We start from the raw sequence: 23224 nt of genomic DNA, 5'->3' as shown, positions 1-23224 counted from the left end.
TTAAAAGCAGGAAACTCCCCTACCAAAGTGTCGGGCGTCTGTAGAAAAGCCTGTAAAATAGGGAAACGACAGGCAGCACTAAACACACAGATTCTAGTATCGCTATCAACTGTTTAAAAGCAGGAAACTCCCCTACCAAAGTGTCGGGCGTCTGTAGAAAAGCCTGTAAAATAGGGAAACGACAGGCAGCACTAAACACACAGATTCTAGTATCGCTATCAACTGTGAGATGTACACATTGATTTGTTGATTGATTGAATGAATGATTGATTGAAACAAACAGTGAGAGTCCTGTATAATCCCAAATGTCTCTCATAGGCAAAACTGGACCCCTCCCCTTCTATCCCATCGCAATGGTCCCGCTGAACCATCTCTAGTCTACACCACAGAGAAAGTACCTGGGCTTACAGTCCATCTCCTCTGAGACACATGAGAAATAGGAAGATAAGATGAGCTATCAGACGCCACAGCACTGATGACATGTACAAGACAGCAGCGTGGATGTCCAGTAGAGAGAACGACAGAGAAAGAACATCTTCATCTGCCAGTACTCACCTCCATATAACCTTCTCACAACCATACCTTTCCTTACTCTGTTACCAAGAGTACAGGAAGAGGCTCAGAAACTGCCACTCCAATACAAATCCCTGATCACGCTGGTAGCTCAACCGATCAGCAGATGTATAGAGACACCTGACCAGAACAGTGCATGTGCAGTATGCCACTCCTTGTATGAAGTCGTTTTAATGTTAAAAGTTACAAACGTTCTGTTTTTATGTTAAAAGTTAAACGTTCTGTTTTTATGTTAAAAGTTACATACGTTCCGTTTTAATGTTAAAAGTAAACATTTCTGTTTTTATGTTTAAAGTTACAAACTTTCTGTTTCAATGTTAAAAGTTTCCAACCCCCACACTCTACCCGTCCTTACTCCCTAGTTTAACCTATACCTAATTTTCCTACTTTCAACCCCTGCCCCATCTCTCCATACCCTACCTGCCGACTGGTCCTCGCCCAGCCCAGCACTACCCTCCTTTCCTCTCAGACCCTACCCCTCACCACTGGGTGTTCCCTGCCTTACCTTAGCCCTTCGTATCCTCTTCCTCCTGACTACAACACCCTTCCCTCCCTGCCCTCCTCCTACCCCTCTCTTCCCCAGTGGTTGGTTTGGGCTAGGGTTCGGATGGGGCTGAGCCTTCTCCCAGAATCACATAGTTGGGAACTTAGTCAGAGGAGGGCATGTGACTCATCCCAGAGCTGCACCCAAACTACACTCTATATGGTCTTCTGTTAAGACTACCACGCTTGTGTACACACACATATGTGCACATGCACAAACACAATACACACGTGCATGTGTGGTACAGCATGAACACACACACATACGGATACAAAAAATAGAAACATACATACATACACAACCAGTCATAGTAGTACGGGATGTGGGAGAAACGTCTGGGGCTGACACAGTCCATTCATAATTATTTTAAATGGACAGCGTGAGTCACATTGAGGATAGACCTGTATTACCCACACTGCTTTTCTGGCTACTAAAACTTTTACACGTTCATGGAGCTGGAGTCTGTAGCTACGTAAAGACACCGTTATATCACTGTAGATACTCTCGTGGCTTTCAAAAGACAATGACTGAAGTAGGAAATCACAATGACTGAAGTAGGAAATCAAAATGACTGAAGTAAGAAATCACAATGACTGAAGTAGGAAATCACAATGTTTGAAGTAGGATATCACAATGACTGAAGTAGGAAATCAAAATGACTGAAGTAGGAAATCAAAATGACTGAAGTWGGAAATCACAATGACTGAAGTAAGAAATCACAATGACTGAAGTAGGAAAGCACAATGATTGAAGTAGGATATCACAATGACTGAAGTAGGAAATCACAATGACTGAAGTAGGAAATCACAATGACTGAGGTAGGTAAATTAGAAAATGTAAATGATGCCAAAATATGAATAAAATATACATTTGAAATTATGGATTTTTGGGGGGCCAGTATAAAATTATTGTTATGACCCAGTTACTACATAATGCATAGTGGTTGGGTGGGGCTCTAGGAAACCCAGTTACTACAGAACGTACAGAGGGTGGGTGGGGGTGTGTGTATGAATCACAGCTTGCCATGTGTCAGCAGCACAGAGAAACTACTGCTCTCTGTAAGTCTCTCACTGTGTTCAATAGTGTCTCTCAGCTCTGGTAGCTAGCTAGCATTAGTGTGGTTTAGCTAGCATGACTCAGAGCCATGACTGGCTAAAGGACTCTAGAACTGGGGGACAAATAGCTGGAATTACCTTTACTTAGCTAGAAAGGCGTAATGGGGAGGTAATGACTGCAATGTCAGAGAATCTTATTCCTCTGATTTTGAGTAGGATGAGTATTACTTCTGTAGAAGAGGGTTTTGAATAGGTTGTGGTACAATATTTCATAGAGTCTTGATGTTTTACTTAACATGTGTTTTCTTAGAAGAAAAGTATGCTTGCTTCAAGTGTGTAAGTAGATTTTTACTGTGATAATTCTAGACAGCTAAATAAATTGTTCACATTCTTAACAGAACATTTTAAAATATGTATACAATTCATTTGTATAATTCATTAAAAAAAGAATTCAATTAATTGTTGAAAATTACAATTAAATATTTAAAATTATATGGATTGTTGATTACCCTAGTTGACAGAAACGTTTGTACAATTCAGGATGACTTTTGTTTCCTCTTAGGTGAGTTTAAAAACAATTATTTCAAATGTACATTTAAGTAAATTAGTAAATTACAGTTATGTAATTCCTTGTTCTGGAAAAGTCTAAATATTAGGGTAAAACATGTTTTAAAATGTATACACATATTAAATATTAATATATATACGCAGTGACTTTGAAATGAATTTAGCGATATATCTGATTCAGAAAAATGTAACACTAATTTGATGAGTGAATTCATTATAAATAAAGGATGTAGGATCTTAATTTGAGCCAGTTTGCTACAGCAGGAAAATAATCCTGCAGCAACAGGGAAAGTTCATTATTATGTGGACTTTAATTAATGGACATTTTTTGTAGGGGTTGATACTTTTTTCATTAGGGGAAATCAAGTCTGACATTTTAAAGTGGACATTACTAACTTTAGAAGCCTTTTAAAAACTTGAATACACTACAAGTTTGCAAAATTCTGAGCAAAAAAGTTTGGTTCAAATTAAGATCCTACATCTGTACTGTAAATGCATTATACATCTCAATCAATCATTTTGACATAATATTCATTAGAATCAATACGGTTTATAATGACCCAAATTGTATGTCAAGCAATGGATGTATTCAAAGTCACCTACTGTAAATACATTCATATGTTTAAGGCGATGCAATACAATAAGGCAATACCGAACAATCACTGAGCAGCAGTGTCAGAAATGACCCTGATAACGCTGTGTGTGTGTGTGTGTGTGTGTGTGTGTGTGTGTGTGTGTGTGTGTGTGTGTGTGTGTGTGTGTGTGTGTGTGTGAGTCACTCTATTGTGGTCTCACACGGAGAGTACTCCCTGCTTCTTCTCTGGGTGGATGTACGGGCGTAGTACTATGTATTTCAACACACACAGGCGGGGTCTTTCATATCACCACACACACTCACACACACACACACACATACAATGGCAATTGGTGTTCCCGCCTCGCAGTGGAAATGAAGCTGGGAATTCCAGAGATTCCTGAAGAGTAAAAGGTGTGAACCACAACAGCCCAGCACCCTGGGAATACTGCCGGCCGGCCCCAAAGACACAGCACTTTAACGGGTGACTGACCTCGTTAAAAGGTAGAGATAGAGAGGGAGAGAGAACCTGCCCAGTGAACCACTGCTCAAAGAATATTTCAATTCTTATTGCAATTTAAGAGGGCTGAAGCTAAATGATTAACAAGTAGTGTTGGGTGATGAAGCAGTCCAATTTATGGTGTATCCTCCATTTGGCTGGATTCTGATAGGAATTACTAGTTAGTTCACAAACCAGTTCATTGTGACTTGCAGGTCTGACATAACTCATGACCCAGGATTTTCAGACAACTATGTTGAGGATGATAAACCCACAACTTCATTCAATACACATTCCCTTAAACCTTCACTTAGTGAAAACCTCAATAATTATTATTTTAGAATGAAACAAGCATGTCTCTGTCACTAACATACACAATCCTGGGTGGGTGTCTCTCATTTTCACTCGAAAGGCATATTGGGAAATATGCAAATACAGCTTTACACCGTACAGTAGCGTTAAAACCTAAATGCCTTGTGCTGAATAAAAGTGTTCATGTGTTTAAAAAGTGTTATAGTGAATAAACATGTTCTGGTGTTTACTAAACACTGTGACACGTTTTCATTTTAATTCTAAATGCCTTGACGCATTTAAAAAGTGTTTTTATAGTGAATAACAGTTCTGTGTTTACTAAACACTGTGACACGTTTTTCATTTAATTCTAAATGCCTTGTGTTATAGTGAATTAACATGTTCTGGTGTTTACTAAACACTGTGACACGTTTTCATTTTAATTCTAAATGCCTTGACGCGTTTAAAAAGTGTTACAGAAAAGTGTTTAGTTTTGCGTTCAATTCCTAAACACTTGTTTTTACAGTTTACCTAATTGGCATTTGAGAAATATCTCATCAACAAATAATATTTAAATGAATGTAAGTGTCGTGAGTGAAAATTAACTTCTTTCATATGGTTAATGTATAATTTATGTTAATTACTTTCTGTTTTTAATTTGGTAATGAATTAAATCTAGTCTTTCCCCTGCCTTTCACACCAATAAATAATATGTGATAAATATGACACAACATTAATATAATTAAACCAGACATCAGATGATTCAAATAAATACATTCAGCTAAGTTTAAATGATTTTCAAATGTAAATAAATAAATCAGTGTATATATTATTGCAGACGTTTAAAGTCAACCACATGAATCTATATAACACAATGTAAAGAAGTATAATAATGTTTAAAAAAAAGAATACACGTCACTGAAAATGCCCCTGTAATATGTCTTATTGAATTGTGTGCGATCTACTTTGTCCATACATTTCAGAAACCTCAGACTGTAAGGTAATTGACAGTTAAAGCAGCATTATGCCAAAACACACAATCAATAACCTAGCGGCATCACGTCACAGAGCACAGAGGATACCTTTAGCCTATGGTGACAATGATCCCATGACCACGCACGCACGCACTCACACACATATACTAATCTCTAAATAAAATAATCTTCTACAGCCATGTTGGAATGTCTCAGTCAGCTGGACTGCGGCATCGCCTGATGTAACAGAGACGTCACACACACACACACACATGCGCACAACCCCCAGCCAAGCAAGTGCATGCCAGACTAGCCCCCTGTTCCTGGTTGTGTGTCTGTCTGGCAGCAATGTTGATGGCTATATTAGGCCGGTGGTGTCGTCTAGCCCAGGGACAGAGTGAGAGACGCAGCCGTGATGTCATAGTCACGCTGCCAAGACATAACTTCACGTCTTATCTCTCTCCAGATAGCCCCGCTTGTTTTACATTCTACCCCACTGCCCTCCTGGGGTGTGGGTGTGTGGGCTGTCTGCCCTGCTCTTTTAACCTTTTACTGCAGTGGACTAAATCAGGGTCACACAGAGTGTTTCTTGGTAGTCTTAAACAAATCTACTTTGAAACGAAAGTATACACCTCACACATGGTTATGGGATAATACAAAAAAAAAGAAAACTCCTGTACCATGTCGGATATAGAGTTGAAATGTAATACATTTTGAGTTTGCATCCCAATATTACACTTTATTTACATCCCCGAAGGTTGAGGTTGAGGTGACGTCACTAAAAGCACTTCAAGATCAGAACTAGAAACCTTATTTCAATCAGTTTTGACTGCTGAGGTAGTAGTAGTACTTTATAATACTAATGCTACTTGTAGTAGTAATTGTCAACCCCTTTATATAAAGCAAAAGGAATTGATATATTGGGAGTGTTTGGTGTGCTGTGGGTGGTGTGGTTGGTGTGGATGTGTGCGCTGTAACAAATTGTTGTACATTTACAGCAAAAATCTACAGTTAGCTACTGTTCTATATTACAGTACAGTACTGTAAAGAGCAATGTATTATGTGGGCTCAATGGCATTAACCTACAATGCTGTAAAATGTATTTTATAATACAATTTTACAGTAAAGCACTTCATTACCTGATTTGCTGTATATTTATAGCAGCATACTGTGAATTATAGTACATTGTGGGAAAATATTGTGGGTGGGGAATATATCTCTGGCTCATTAACATATTTCGAGGCATGCCTTGTAAGTGGCTATATTTGTTGCACCCCTTACTGAGAACGCTGTACCAATTGAGGTGATATGTGGTAGTACTAGAGACCTAATAATTTGATGTGTATAGGGAACCGATCAGAGTGATAAGTCTTAAACCTTTACTTAGTTAAATGAATTATTTTTGGTGCTTGTTTGTTTTATGATTAACTTAAATTGGATTAATTATTTATTGTTAGATTTATTTATTTAGGGGGTAGATCAGCATTAATATTGCAGATAGATTGTGGCTTCTATCACTGTAATTGTCTGCATCATTTCCAATCCACATATATTTCTTTATTTGTAAATACATATTATTTTAAAAATATATAATTCTTTATGTATTTTTCTTCTTTCTTCTTTTCCCCTAACCCTATCACCCCTCCCCTAATTGGATAAACTAATGAACAACAATACTGAGGCGTCCACTTCCAGCGTATACATACTACATACATTTCACAGACAGTATGTTTTACATTAGTCATCTTTGTTTGTTTTTTAGTACCAGCCTTTGGCTACCCTCAACCCCTCCCATATATCTCTGAAGACCATCCAGTTAAAWTTTTTAGCTGCCATATATTTTTCCACTATGCTGTGATGTTTCATAAAAAGTTCCAAACCTTTCTATTCTAATAGTTTCTACAAATTGTAAATTAAAGATACAATTGTAAATTAAAGATATTATTATTTGATTGACTATGACTTTTCAAATCACCCAGCAGTGCTATTTGCAGAGTTAGCTCCAAGTAAATGTTGCAATTTCCAACCATTCCTGAACCTGTGACTAAATACTAGCTACATACTTTATGTGCAGTACCAAAACAAGTGATCTAATGATTCTGTCTCTTTGCAGCAAAATATACTGAGCTGGGATGGTTGTATCCCCCATATATATATATATATATATATATATATATATATATATATATATATATATATATATATATATATATATATATATATATAACATTCTACAAATATTATACAATTTTAATCCCCCCCCCCAGGAAAAAAATATACAAAAGATAATGTTATTTTCTGCAATAAGATGGTTATAATTTCAGATAGAGCAGACATTTCCATATATTTTTGTTAAAAGCATGTGTAACAACTCCACCAGTCCTATTTATGATATCATTTACAAATATATCTTTTTATCAATTAGTATATTTGAGTTTAACCATAATATTTGTTCTGTTTTTTTTCTGGTGGATTAAACTGAAATTGCAACCAGCTTTCTATTGCTTGTTTTAAAAATAGCGATCATTTGGAGATTGTCTATTTCACCATCGGACCATTTTATTGGTAAGCTACAAGGTAATGTAAACGTTTTTAGAGATCTAATACATAATATGACGCATTTATCATGATTAGATTTTTATCCAGAGAGGTTAGAAATGATCTAGGTCCTCTATGAGGCTGTGCAGGGATCCACGTTGTGGATTTAGAAGAAAACATGAATCATCAGTGTACAAAGACACCTTTGGTTTTAAGCCCTGGATTTCTAACTCCTTAATATTATTGTTGGATCTGATTTTAATAGCTAACATTTTGATGGCCATAATTAATAGATATGCTGATAGTGGACAACCTTGTTTTACCCTTTACTGAGAATGCTGTACCAATTGAACTGATATGTGGTAGTCGTGCCCCAATAATTTAATGTGTAAGGGATAGATCAGAGTGACATTAAGTCTTAAACCTTTACTTATTTCAATGAATGCTTTGTGTTTGTTTCTTGGTAATATGTGTTTGTTTTTCTTTGGATTTAACTTAAATTGGATTGATTATTTATTGTTTATAAATGTTTAAGTTGAACTAAATTTGATTAGAAACTTTGACATGTATTGAGTTTTGGAAATAAATAAATAAATTGACCTTAAACCTTTACTGTACACCCAGGCCCCCAGCACCAGCCCCAGGTTTTTCCCATCCCAACACCAGCTGCTGGGTATTATTCTAATGAGCTCTGCCCTCAAACTGTTTTGATTAAATTTGGTTTGGGGGAGGAGCTCATTGGAATAATATCCAGCAGTGTACTTTGCCAGTGTTCATTTTCACATCTACATTTTGGTCATTTAGCAGATGTGCTTATCCAGAGAGACTTACAGTCAGTGCATTAAGGATCTCTACAGATCGGTGTCCCACCCACGGGACGGTTGAGCTAACATAGGCTAATGCGATTAGCATGAGGTTGTAAGTAACAAGAGCATTTCCCAGGACATAGACATATCTGATATTGGCAGAAAGCTTAAACTAATTTACTTGCACTGTCCAATTTACAGTAGCTATTACAGTGAAATAATACCATGCTATTGTTTGAGGAGAGTGCACAATTATGAAATTGAAAAGTTATTAATAAACCAATTAGGCACATTTGGGCAGTCTTGATACAACATTTTGAACAGAAATACAATGGTTCATTGGATCAGTCTAAAAACTTTGCACATACACTGCTGCCATCTAGTGGCCAAAATCTAAATTGAACCTGGGCTGGAATAATACATTATGGCCTTTCTCTTGCGTTTCAAAGATGGTACAAAACAATACAAAAAAACGGTTGGTTTTCTCTTTGTATTATATTTTACCAGATCTAATGTGTTGTATTCTCCTACATTAATTTCACATTTCCACAAACTTCAAAGTGTTTCCTTTCAAATGGTATCAAGAATATGCATATACTTGCTTCTGGTCCTGAGCTACAGGCAGTTAGATTTGGGTATGTCATTTTAGGCGAAAATTTAAAAAAAGGGATGGATCCTTAGGAATATAAACAAGAACATGTCACAGTAATATCAAGTAAAAAGATTATGTTACCATTACCGAGAATATTGTTGTAGTTAAGCGAGCTACTTGCAAGTTTATATTTCTATAAGAAAAAACAAAATATATTCTAGTTAAACTGTTTCAAAATACATTCATTGTAATTCAAGCCAGTGAAATACAAATGATAAAATAGGTATTAAAACTATTGAAATATCTATATCAAATACATGTAACAGAAATACTGCCCATCGTTGGCACTAGCTGCCTGCACTGTAAATCTACAACGTTTACCACTGTGCTTCCAGTAATGCACTTTACTGTGTTTCAGTAAAGGTCCTGTAAATCTACTGTAAATTACTGTACATTTACAGTAACCTACTGGCTACTGCCCTGACAGTAATTTACAGTAAACATTACTGGAACATTTTTACAGTGTGTGGGTGGTGTTCTCCAGGTTTGTATGTGTGGGTTTAAAGACAGTGGCTCTGTATGTGTTGGGTGGTGCTCTGTAGATGGAGGAAGTGTTTGTGGGTGTTATACACTGTGTGGGAGGTTGAGTAAAGGTGGCAGAGTGTGTGTATATGTGGGTGTTGGGTGGTGCCCCTGAGGTGTGTGTGTGACAACACGGAGACTGTTTTAAAGGAGCCTGCTAGTCTGCTTCTGCAGCCCAGCCCTGTCCCGTCCCTTCCCTTCCCCTCATTCTCCTTTCCTCCTCTCTTCCTTTTCCCCTTTCCTTCCTAGGAAAAAGGTGTCAGAGGAAATGCAGCTGATGGCATCTCTCTTTCTCTTCTTCTTTTCTTCTCCCACTCTCTCTCTGACTCACTCTCACTTTTAGTGCCCCATTCCACCCATGGTTTCGCTCTCTTTCTAACTCACTCACTCACTCACTCACTCACTCACTCACTCACTCACTCACTCACTCACTCACTCACTCACTCACTCACTCACTCACTCACTCACTCACTCTCTCGTCTACCTATATGCACACTTCCCTCTCTGATCCCTTGTTTGGTCAAGCTCCTCTTCATATATCCTGTGAGTGGCCAAGTCAACATGAGTGTCACATCCTCCCACACAGACACACGCACAGCGGCACGAGCAGACGCCCTCATCCTGGACATTTGCAGGCGAAGCGTGTTCTTTTTAAACATTCCATTCTCCTCCACCACACCAAGCAGTGTTTCCTGCTCTCTCTCTCTCTCTGTCACACACACCCCTCCCTCCAACGGCTTCCTCTCGCTCTTCCTCCAGCCGCTCTCCCTGTTCGCACCCATACCTACCCCTCCTCACCCCACGCCTCCTTCAATACCTAACCTTCCCTTACCCCTCTCCACACCCTCCACACCCCACATTTAACCACCACTTCCCCCAGGACTGACGCCCTGCCTCTGGCCAGACTAGTGGACTCACGCCCCGGGTGTCTCCTGGAGAACCACATACTGTACCATTCTCAGCAGCTGGACAAAGAGCTGAGGTCAAGGGTTTCTATGCACAGTACATTGCACTGAGCAGTCATTTCAGGTTCCTGGAAAAGCACTATGAATCCATTGGGGGTAGTAAAGGTGGAGGAGAGGGCAGGGGATGGGAGAGATGGAGAGAGAGAGAGAGAGGAGGGACTCTTTTCACAGCTGTTCAGAGATGGAATGACACAGGGTCTACTTCCTGCAGCGCACGCCTGTCTCTCTCCGTCTCACTTCCTGTTTCCCTCAGGGGAATCCGGGAGCTGTGTGTGTGTGTGTGTCCCTAATTCAGGACCCCCTCCAGTGTCAGAGTGGTCTCTCCCTCCCTCAGACTTCCTGGTTGTCTTGTATTGTCCGCTGGCTCATGCCATTGCATGTGACCGAGGGGTCTGAGGACTGGACTTCTGGAACAGGCGCCACTTTGTGTCTGTCTGCATTCATGTTTTGTCTCTGATTACACAATGTTTTCCTCTACAATATAACTACGATATTATTTTTGAAACAAAGCCACTTTACAGCACAGTACATTTAGTCTCATGTAATACAGGGTCGTGTTCATTAGGCACTAAACRGAAGAAAACGGACTGAAACAGGGAGGGACTACCTGGATTTGTCCAGTAACGCTAATTTTGATTTTCCATTGCAAAACGTTTTCCATCGTATGGCCTAATGACAGTGATGGAAAAAGTACATAATTGTCATACTTGAGTAAAAGTAAAGATACCTTAATAGTGAATGAGTCAAGTAAAAGTGAAAGTCACTCAGTRAAATACTACTTGAGTAAAAGTCTAAATGTATTTGGTTTTACATATACTAAAGTATCAAAAGTAAATGTAATTGCTAAAATACGCTTAGTATCAAAAGTACAAGTAAAAATATAAATAATTTCACATTCCTTATATTAAACATATCAGACGGCACAATTTTCTTGCTTTTTTTATTTACGGATAGCCAGGGGCACACGACAACCTTCAGACATAAATAACAAACTAAGCATTTGTGTTTAGTGAATACGCCAGATCAGGTAGTAGGGATGACCAGGGATGTTCTCTTGATAAGTGCGTGAATTGGACCATTTTCCTGTCCTGCTAAGCATTCAAAATGTAATGAGTACTTTTGGGTGTCAGGGAAAATGTATGGAGTAAAAGTACATTATTTTCTTTAGAAATGTAGTGAAGTAAAAGTTGTCAAAAAATATATATAGTAAAGTAAAGTACAGATACTCCAAAAAACGACTTAAGTAATACTTTAAAGTACTTTTACTTAAGTACTTTACACCTCCGCCTAATGAACACAGTCCAGGTCAGCGGTTTTTTATGTTTTGTTATTTGCCACACACATTGCAATTCACCAGAGAGACCACTAGGGGGCGTGTTTTGAGCCCAAGCCACTTTCTTTCACACAGTCACATCCAGTATGACTAAAGCTGTGTTGGAGAAAGATCAGGACAACGCATCTGTCTGTTTCTCTGTTCTATTCCTCCCACCTTACTATGACTTATACACCATATGACCACTACTACAGATGATGACTAATGGTTGTGTGTGTTTGTGTGTGTGTGCGTGTATGACTGTAGGTATGTATATGTGTGTGTATGTGCATGCTCACTTTCATGTGTACGTGTTTGCGTGTGTGTGTGTAATACATCTAGTCAGTAGAGGACCATATGGGTATGCTGTACTGGGCTTTCTGTTCATTTTTTCCTGGAGAACACAGAGAACTCATATAGAAGGCAGGGTAAAGTCAATATGAGAGGATTCTGCCAAGAGTGTCTGAGCTGCAGCCAACTATCTGAGAGGAGAGGAGACAGAGAAAGCAGGGTGAGAAACCCTCTGCTGAACTTCATATGTACTGTATCTATGTTTTATAGATTTTAAAGAGTTTGTTTTAAAGAGTTTATTTCCAAAACGCCATATCCACCAATTTTTCACAGTTGTGTTTTTTGGCTTATGGGTACCTTCATGTGTGTGTAAAATATTACTGTTCTCAGATTTTTCATTAATAGATTTTTGTTGTTGTTGCAAAACGCTATGTATCCATTGTTTAGCTGGAATGAAATGTTTGTATCCTGTATATTTGACTGTGATATGAGGTTGTCTCACCTAGCTAATTTAAGATTCATAAACTTAATCACTATGGATAAAAGCATCTGCTAAATTACTAAAATGTAAAACGTAAWTTTTTTACATACAGGTCTAATATTACTGTTTTGAATCATCTTTAAAAAATGCAATGTATCATTTGTACATTTCTTTATTAAACATGTATTTATTTGTTACATTTCACTGTGTAAAACATAGCAGTATACTTATTTCTCTGAGAGTGAGGTTGGATATATAGCATTTTGCAAAAAAAACATGATTATTTGTCTCTCTGAAATGAAACCAACAAGTGCTAGATGTTAAACAAATACATGTCTGTCATTGAACAACCCAATGTCATTCAACATTTCTTTAAACAATAAAAGCTAATTTACCAATATYTCAGAAAATGTATGTATTGCATTTTGGAATGAAACTATTCATATATTAACTTTTCAATGAGACTGAAACCAGGAGAAATGTATGAAACAGACGTTTAATGTTATAGACTTCAAAACAACAGATCAATCTTGAGCTAATCTTTACAAAATCCTAAGATTACAGTAACTGCATCAACGCAGCTCCAGCAGCAACTGTATTTAGATTGATCTGTGTGTGTGTGTGTGTGTGTGTGTGTGTGTGTTTGTGTTTGTGTGTGAATGTACCATACCTAAAAACACCCTCTCTATGCTGTGGGGCAGAGCTCTCTTCCCACCGACTCCCTCCGGCTCTCTCCTCTCTTTCTCTCTCTCTCACTCCTCTCCTCCCACTCACTCACTCTCTCACTCAGCCCCAGCCTCTACTCTGATGTGGGAGTGAGCATATCCCAGTACGAGAGCCTCCAGTAGGGCACACATACAGTGAGCATGGACCAATGGGTCTGGCGCTTTGGATGGCTTCCTTCTCTCTCCCACACAGACACACACACACACACGCTTGTGCGTACACACACAAACACACAGTCTACCCACACGAGGAACCCACACTGAGATTGAGAGCTCCCTTTTAATGATGTCATGTGTCTTACATCTGAGGAGAGCAGAGGCAGGGGAAACATGGGGGTGTGTGTACTGTATGAATCACTCTGCCTTTTGAATTCAGTTTACATTSAGCCAAACCATACACTCTTAGAAAAAAGGGTTCCAAAAGGGTTCTTCAGCTGTCCCCATAGGAGAATCCTTTTTGTTTTCAGGCAGAGCCCTTTTGGGTTCCAGGTTGAAACCTTTTGGGTTCCATGTAGAACCCTCTGTAGAAAGGGCTTTACATGGAACCCAAAAGGGTTCTACCTGGAACCAAAAAGGGTTCTTCAAATGAAGAACCCTTTTAGGTTCTAGATACCGCCTTATTTCTAAGAGTGTAACTACTCTTTTGTCCTTCTTGGTAGACATGTACTCACAGGAGCTACATCGCTCAGATAGCTCTTATTGCCAGAGCTAAATAGCATCCAGTCCCTCTCAAAATACATCAAGAGTCATGACTCATGATCTGATGATTAGACACACTGTAGGAGGTATTATGTTAAGCCAGAGGAAGAACAGAATGAAATATTGACAGAATGAAAGATTGAAAGAACAGAGAGAATGAAAGGACGATCCTCTGAATTATGGCTATATAATTGTAATAATTGTAAAATAACGATATAATCCTTTGACTGAATTAGACATTAAACATCCTTGACCCAAAACCCTAGAAATGGTGAGCTAATTCACTTAATAGATACATAAAGTCACAGACAAAGAGTCTGACTATAGTCAAAATGAACATATAGGGCAAGAGCTAGACTGGTACAGTACTTCCACGGATATCACCACTTCAGGACAATGGAAACTTAATAACAGGTATACAGTGCATTTGGAAAGTATTCAGACCCCTTGACATTTTTCACATTACAGCCTTATTCTAAAATTGATTAAATTAATGTTTTTCCTCATCAATCTACACACAAAACCCCATAACGACAAAGCGAACACCAGTTTTTAGATTTTTTTCTCTCATATGTATTAAAAATAAATAACAGAAATACCTTATTTACAAAAGTATTCAGACTCTGCTATGAGCTCGAAATTGAGCTCAGGTGCATCCTGTTTCCATTGATCACCCTTGAGATGTTTCTACAACTTGATTGGAGTCCACCTGTGGTAAATTCAATTGGATTTGGAAAGGACCACACCTGTCTATATAAGGTCCCACAGTTGACAGGGCTTGTCAAAAACCAAGCCATGAGGTCGAAGGAATTGTCCTTAGAGCTCCGAGACGGGATTGTGTTGAGGCACAGATCTGGGGAAGGGTACCAAAAAATGTCTGCAGCATTGAAGGTCCCCAAGATTGCAATGGCCTCCATCATTCTTAAATGGAAGAAGTTTGGAACCACCAAGACTCCTCCTAGAGCCAATCCTCAGTAAAGGCACATGGCAGCACACTTGGAGTTTGCCAAAAGGCACCATAAAGGACTGTCAGACCATAAGAAACAAGATTCTCTTGTCAGATTAAACCAARATTGAACTCTTTGGCCGGAATGCCAAGCGTCACGTCTGGAGTAAACCTGGCACCATCCCTACGGTGAAGCATGGGGATGGCAGCATCATGCTGTGGGGATGTTTTTCAGTGGCAGGGACTGGGAGACTAGTTAAGATCGAGGCAAAGATGAACGGAGCAAAGTACAGAGAGATCCTTGATGAAAAACTGCTCCACAGAGCTCAGGACCTCAGACTTGGGTGAAGGTTCATCTTCCAACAGGACAACGACTCTAAGCACACAGCCAAAAGAGTACAGAAGTGGCTTCGGGACAATGTCCTTGAGTGGCCCAGCCAGAGCCCGGACTTGAACCCGATCTAACATCTCTGGAGAGACCTGAAAATAGCTGTGCAGTGACGCTCCCYATCAAACCTGACAGAGCTTGAGAGGATCTGCAGAGAAGAATGGGAGAAACACCCCAAATACAGGTGTGCCAAGCTTGTAGTGTCATACCCAAGAAGACTCGAGGCTGTAATTGCTGACAAAGGTGCTTCAACAAAGTACTGAGTAAACGGTCTGAATACCTATATAAATGTGATATTTCCGTTTTTTATTTTGAATACATTTGCAAAAATGTGTAAAAACCTGGTTTTGCTTTGTCATTGTATTGTATGTATTGTGTGTACATTRATGAGGGAAAAACATTTTTTTAAGCAATTTTAGAATAAGGCTGTAACGAAACATGTGGAAAAAGTCAAGAGGTTGCATTTGAAAGCCTACATCGGAGGGCCTGGACAAACAGAAAAATGTAATCCTCCATAAACTCTGTATAACAGCTAGAAAAAGACCAATTACCTGTAGAAGGATGTCTCCACCATGTCACCTTGACGATTTCAGGTTCTGATAGACAGRTTCTGAAAGAGAACATTATATGATATATTATATCCTAATTAGGTTCTCATTTTCACTAACTCTCAACAAACCAAAATCATGTAGGGGACAGAGAATAGGAACAAATAGCAATAATTTGACAGACCTTGAAACAGACTTGGTTATGTTCACAATCAATTGCATAATATATGCCTGTAGTGTGAAGTGCATTGGTATTCAGTCCGGCCAGATTGCTCATTAGAATATGTAACATTTGTGTGTGGGCAAATCTTGGCAGTCCCTATCGTTTCAGTTCCCCATCTAGTTCCAACAACAAGCAATATCCTCCAAGGAACAACCAAACCAGAACCCTAACCTCATCGTCTGTCCACTTATAAGAAGATACTCTGTTTTACGTGTCCCATTCACTATGCCTGAGCTTAAYTGTCGCCGTTACAACTCTTCAATAAGACGTTTTAAAGAATCATTCACATATAAAACATCTTTGCTCGAAAAAGTATTATATTCTATAAGTGGAGGCTATGTGTTTCATATTGGGTATGCCATCATGTGTCTTCGGTAACTGTAGCATATGAACACATAGTGTCTGGGACTTGAGACTGTTGTGTGTGTCTCACAAATGCMCCCTGTTGTATGACATCCATATTAACATCCATTTCAACTAAGATGGTAGAGGGTGTTTGCATGAAGCAGTGTTTGCATGAAACCATTTGTAACAAGTAACAAACCATTTGTAACAAGTCAAGTGTTAAGGCCATTTAACCATTGGTCSTATTGTGAATGCTTGCTTTGTTGCTTGAAAGGCTTTTTTCTTTGAATGAAATGTCACAAGGATATGCTGATGATAACTATTATTATTATTACTAGTAGAAATACTAAAGTCACCTGCATGTCAATCATATCACCACTGACATTAATGGAATCGAACATATTAATTTATTCCTGCCTTCTCTCACTCTCTTTCTCTTCCTCTCTCTTCCAATCTCTTTCTTTCTCGTCCTCTCTCCTTCTTTCTTTCTCTTGCTCTGTCTCTCTCTCTCAGTCACAGGGTCTCCCCCAGGGTAATCACATTCCAAAACACACACAAGAATGTCCTCCAGCAGCTCGCATACCACAAACGCTGTCTCTTATACACATCTAGATGTGTATAAGAGACAGCACACACACACACACACACACACACACACACACACACACACACACACACACACACACACACACACATCTAGCTTGACTTGCATACCACCCCTCCTCCCTCAACTTAAAGAAGGGAAAACACACACAGAGATCCTGTCTGCACCCAACCACACTCTCAGATCTCTTCTCTCGTTCTTCTTCTCTCTCACGCAAGCACTAACGCTCACGCTCACGCTCACACACACACATACTCTTGCCAAAGCCAAGGCAGACCACACACTGTTGCAATGCCATGCTCACCAACATATTTGCCAATGCTTCTTTGGTCTYTGTCACACAATGCAAACTGTAGAATATGATAGCCTACATGTAGGTCTAACTGACGAAATAATGACACTTGTCTAAACATGAATCTAAAACCTAAAGTTGATGTTGATTACGAATGTGAAACAATTTTGCAAATAAAACAATAATATATCCATAGAATGAACATGTTATAAACAGTGTATTTTAGCATGTAAAGATGAGACGGCGAGTCCACAGCTGTTGCTTACTTTGTGGTTGTCTGTCTCCAGGGTCGAGGCTCCTTCCTCCGCTCCTTGCTGCTCCAAACACCGACAGCTGTGCAGCAGAGAGCCCATGGTTGCAGACACCTTCCGTGGGCTCGACACTCGTCAGTTATCTGCTACAAAAACAGGCGACACAAAAAAAATAAACATCACCTTAGGCTGAAAGGAGTTTCTCTAACAAACGAATACAGAAAGAAAATAACTGACTTTCTCAATCACGAATGCACTTCATGTAAATAACCCACCACTCATCTGCGATTTCCTCAAGTAATTTCCCCTCTACCCTTATCGCTGGCTAGCCGCGGGGCTTTTCTCCGTGTGCATACCGAATCAGTCGGAAATGCCACTGGGTTTACTGCTCCAGCGAAGGTAAAGGGGAGACATGCTATTCACCTCAGCTGGGCGGTATGATTGTCCCCCGCCCGCCCTGACACCGACCTCAATGACCAAACCCTTTCACCCGGGGCCGTCCCTGCCGCGACCCATGTGCGTGTAGTGACACGTAGGCTACGATTTCAGGAAAGTCCACTCTTATGCATAACACGATTTGACACAGAAATTAAGGCTGATGAAGTTTCATGGTTTCCAGAATAAATGACTAGMCTACATTTTTGCTGCTCTTAGTTTAGACACCAAATTTGGTTAATTGAATTAGACTGATATATTGGTCTGGAGTAGATTTTTAATCCCATTACAGAATGCCATTCTAATGTCAATGAGGAGAGAGTTTAATACTGGCCCAAATCTCTCTCAATCTCATCCTCCAACTCTCCCAATCGTTCTCTCCTTCATCTTCTCTCTCCTTCACTGTTACAAATGGCTGTRCATTTACAGCAAAACGAACAGTTAACCACTGTTATTCTATATTACAGTACAGTACCGTAAAGAGCAATGCATTATGGGGTCTCAGGCATTTCTCTACACTGCTGTAAAATTTATTTTACAATACAATTTTACAGTAATGTACTGTATTACCTATTTTGCTGTATATTTACAGCAGCATTCTGTGAATTATGGTGCATTGTTGGACAATGTTGTGGGCGTTAACATATTTTGAGGCTTGTCTTGTAAGTGGCTATATTTGTTGCACCCATTAGTGAGACAATTAGTGACTACGCTGTACCTGTTGAACTGATATGGGGGATTAGTGCCTTAACATTTTCATTTATAAAGGSAATAAATCAGAATAGCAGCAGGTCTTAAAACTTTAATTGGGAGCATATTAAGCCATGTCGTTATGCCCTGTAATCACAGCCTGTTTGGAAACCTTTGTTAAGGCCTATAGAAGTGCAAGTGATTTAAAACACCAAATATCTAAAAAATATGCTGTAATATACAAAAACCCTGCAGCCAACCTGCTTGCTCTAATCCAATGTAATTACTGTAACATACTAAAATACCAACGTGATTACAGTAGCATTTACTTTCTCACARTATAGTAGGCTAAATTGACAGTATTGTTTCATTGCTCTGCATTTTCCAGTAATTTATAGGAAGCTGGTGGCAAGTTACTCTGAATATTACAGTAATGTACTTTGCACTAGCCAGGGATGGGCAAAGATACATCACATTTTTTACACTACGAAGTTTTACATTAACACTCAAAATATAACACTTAAATCAGAGTACTTGTTACACTCGGTAGAGTGGGAATATGTGTTATCTGAGGTAGTGTTCAAATTAACTCTTTAAGTATTGATTTATCACTGCAAAATGTACTGTGCACCCTCCCTACACATCTGATGAATATCACAGGAAACCTGTTCAATCACCATCACTGCAAAATCATTCTGTCTATGGATATGGAGAACATCAACACATTAACATCAACACGCCAGAGGATAAACCCAGTGGACTTGGGGCTCTACTGGGAGTTTACTTCATATTTTGATCTTTTACTTCTGGTTTGCCGCTAAAATCCCCAAAATGTAACCCAAAAGGTTATTTGAGGAACCATTAAAGAGGGTGGTTCAAAGAACTTATAGGGGTTCCCCCACAGTTTCAATTTGAAGAACCCCTAAAAAATCCTCTAGGAACATTTTATTTTAAGAGTGTACATCTATAGCCTACACTCTCCCCTTCACGCCTTCTCCATCTTTCATCATCTCTCCTCCATCTCTCCGTCATAGGTCCTCCATCCTTCCTCATCCATCATTCTCTATCTCTTCCTCCATCTCTCCGTCATAGGTCCTCCATCCTTCCTCATCCATCATTCTCTATCTCTTCCTCCATCTCTGCATTCTCCATTGGGCAATAATGTTCATGTCTTTACAGTGGAGTTTAACAAGGTGCTTTACCATCATGAGACGAGATGAAACAACTGCAATGGGATTTCACCTACAGTATATTGGTCACTCTCTCTCTCTCTCTGATAGGATGATGGAGGGGGGTTGATCTGGTAAGGGGGTGTATATCAATTTACATACATTTCCCAAAACTGAACTATTTGAACTATTTTGAACTATTTTTCTCACTGTCCCTTTCTCTTTTGTCACACTCTCAATTTCCCAAGTAAGAGTTTTCATCTGATGGTAATTTGGGAAATTCACAAATGTTGTCACTTGAGTAGTTATCATTTGAGAATTGATTCATATGTGACAGATGCATTGCATTCATATTGTGAAATTTCCTGAATAAATTAACACTTGTTTTCTCATCTGAATATCAAGTCAAATTCTGTGGTATTTGAAACTAGTATCATGTCATCTACTAGTCTTATGACTACAGTTATGACTACAGTTCCACCTGCTATAGCCCATAACATATCTGCCTTATTCCCTTCAGAAATCAATGGGTTCAAACATCAAGCCCTGTGCCAGTAATATTGGGAAAGGTGTGGTTGTACTTCAATTGACTGTGACATCAGGGTTAGGTCTATTGACCAGTCCTTTAGAAGTCATGTTGCGTGGAATTAACTGATACTGTTGGAATTAACTGATACTGTTGGAATTAACTGATACTGTTGGAATTCTGTTTCATAGAGGGTCTGGCAAACATGAAAAGTTGTGGAAATCACAGCCCAAATGCTATATTTAGAATGTTAAAATGATGGCATGGCGTGGCATTTCCTTTCCATGGCAATTTCCAACCATCCACTAAGGCAGGAGGGTCCAATATTTTTGGGGGAGTGGGGACAAACTCAACATACTTTAAAATGACTAAAACCAAATCGAAACTGTGTAGAAATGTTGATGGACCTATATTCTTGACGGTGTCCAACTCACTTATAATCATCGAAATGAAAGCTAGACAGTCAGTGATGTAATGTTTTAACCCTATCCCTAACCTTAACTAGTCGGAATTAGTGCCTAAACCTATAGACATGTTTCGATACTTTGGCGACTAATAAGTATTTTTTAAGTATTCTTTGGGCTGAAATTGTCAATGTGTGGTTCATACATGCATATTCTATGAGCAGAATTACGGTCTTACCTCAATTAGCCACAAAATCTCTATTTTGAAAGTGACTGTTTTCTGGAAGCTGTGCTGTGCCATTCTCCCTACATTTCCCCCCACATGGGCCAGCCACCTAGCGATTCGAGTTCCAGCCAATGAGATTCAGCCCTTTGCCATTTGAGTGACAGCTAGCAAGAATCACACACAGCAGAGCAAGAGAGAGAGCAATGACATGGTGTACATATCTGCACATATGTGATGTAGTACGTCATTTTCGGGGACCACTTTTGGCTCGTGGGTGCTACTTTCAGTACTACAGGCTAAAAAGTATACAAAAGTACCGGAGAATCCCTTTAAGTTTGGTTTAATTTTTGCACAGTTTGACTGACAGCTAACATATAGCAAAATACACAGTAATTAAAAGGGCAACACATGCCATAAATCATGCATTGGAGATAATGGTCGATTTGAGTAAATTTTCTAATTCTCCAGGTGTATTTCAAGTCAGATATTAATAAAAATGTGTAAAGGTAGTCGACACATGTGTGCATCTGTCCTAGAGAGGGTATTACCATTCAGGACAAAGTGTGCTACTGTCCTCCAGTTGAACAGAAGACCAGTAGTTAATTACGGTAATGTATGTGGTGGGAGCTCGGTGCATTATTCACTTCAATCCCTGTTCTTTACCTGTGAATGTAGGTCCCCCATATATATATATATATCTCTCTCTCTCTCTCTCTCTGACACAATTTGTCAGTCTAACACAGAAAAACGCAACATGACCAGTCTCTCGTCATCTCTTATCCCAGACCATTGTCCCTCTAACGCCAGAGCTGCATCTCTTTATGTGTGTGTAATAATAATTATCTATTCAAATATCTTTTAGGAGTATTTTGTGGAGGGTGCACACACCAGTGAAAGAGTACCCCCATTCTCCCTAGTAAGTGGTTCGTTCTAAGGTGCACCACGGATATGCTAGGCAGTAAGCTATACTCTAGTGCAGGGTTTCCCAAACTTGGTCCTGGGGCGCCCGTTGAGTGCACGTTTTGGTTTTTGCCCTAGCACTACGCAGCTGATTCWAWTAACCAACTACTCATCAAGCATTGATTATTTGAATCAGCTGTGTAGTACTAGGGAAAAAGCCAAAACGTGCACCCAGGCGGGGCTCCAGGACCAAGTTTGGGAAACCCTGCTCTGGTGTGTGCCGTCAGTGGAGGAGGAGAGAGAGTGTTGAGTGACATAAACAGCGTTTTAATTGATTTTAGCTGCCGGTGATGGGCAGGACTTGCAGGAGGTATGTTTGTAAATTAATTTGATCAAGCTATGTAGCCTATTGATTCCTTCTTGATAATTAAATAAAATGAAAATGTTTTGTTGTTTTTCTGTAATACCAGCCACTTAGCAATTTTATTAAGTTGGCTTTAGCTAGCCAGCTAGATAGGTTCCCAATCGCTAAAGCCATTTCAGGCTATCAATCAAGTTTGAGTTGCTTGTATAACTATATTAGCTGACATGCCTGCTGGCAAGGTTACTAGACTTCAGAAAATACAAATTCTTGGGTTATGGTACTATTAACACATTGCTTATTTGACTATTTCCCAGAGTGCTTTGCCTTTCGGGTGAATTTTAGAGTTACAATCCATGACTGTTTTTGTTATTGACAGAGACATGATTGTTGCGTGCATCCATTCTGAACCATGGACTTCACCAAGTGCAATCATTTAAAGTGATATGCTTAGATAGCCCGTGCAGGAAAAATGTATTTTTTTTTTTACATAGAACGTGGCATAATGATTATGGCTCTAGATTGCAGGAAAAAATGCCAGRGGCATCTTCACGTACTTTGTGCCCACTATAAAATAATGGGAGCATAACGCCCCTGTGTGTGAGTCTGTGTAATGTTCATTCCTGTGTGTGTATATATATGTATGTGTGAGTGAGTGAGCAAGTGCGTGTGTATGTTCCCTTCCTGATTCCCATGGATCTGTTAATGCCTTTTAAATGTCCCCCTGGCTTTTGTCCTCACGTTTCAGCTGAAATTACCCACATTCATCCCCCCATTCAGAAGCTGTGTGTTAAAGAACTCTGTAATGCACTTGGCTTGACAGACGGCTGGGCTGGGCGTGTAGTGTG

The 23224-nt window shown here is 39.3% G+C and overlaps 1 long non-coding RNA gene across 1 annotated transcript in view; it reads right to left on the bottom strand.

The window, feature by feature from the left end:
- The window catches only part of LOC111959878 (uncharacterized), a 34521-nt gene that overhangs the window by 9829 nt on the left and 1468 nt on the right, over positions 1-23224 (bottom strand). Inside the window, exons 2-3 of the long non-coding RNA XR_002876732.2 lie at positions 17681-17811; positions 15954-16012 (exon numbers count right to left, since the gene is read on the bottom strand). This is a non-coding gene — a long non-coding RNA (uncharacterized lncRNA). The remainder of the gene's footprint in view (positions 1-15953; positions 16013-17680; positions 17812-23224) is intronic.

Source organism: Salvelinus sp. IW2-2015, linkage group LG36 (genome assembly GCF_002910315.2).
Source record: "Salvelinus sp. IW2-2015 linkage group LG36, ASM291031v2, whole genome shotgun sequence".
NCBI lineage: Eukaryota > Metazoa > Chordata > Actinopteri > Salmoniformes > Salmonidae > Salvelinus > Salvelinus sp. IW2-2015.
Note: the sequence above shows the minus strand (reverse complement) of the source record. Positions and strands in the feature narration are given on the sequence as shown.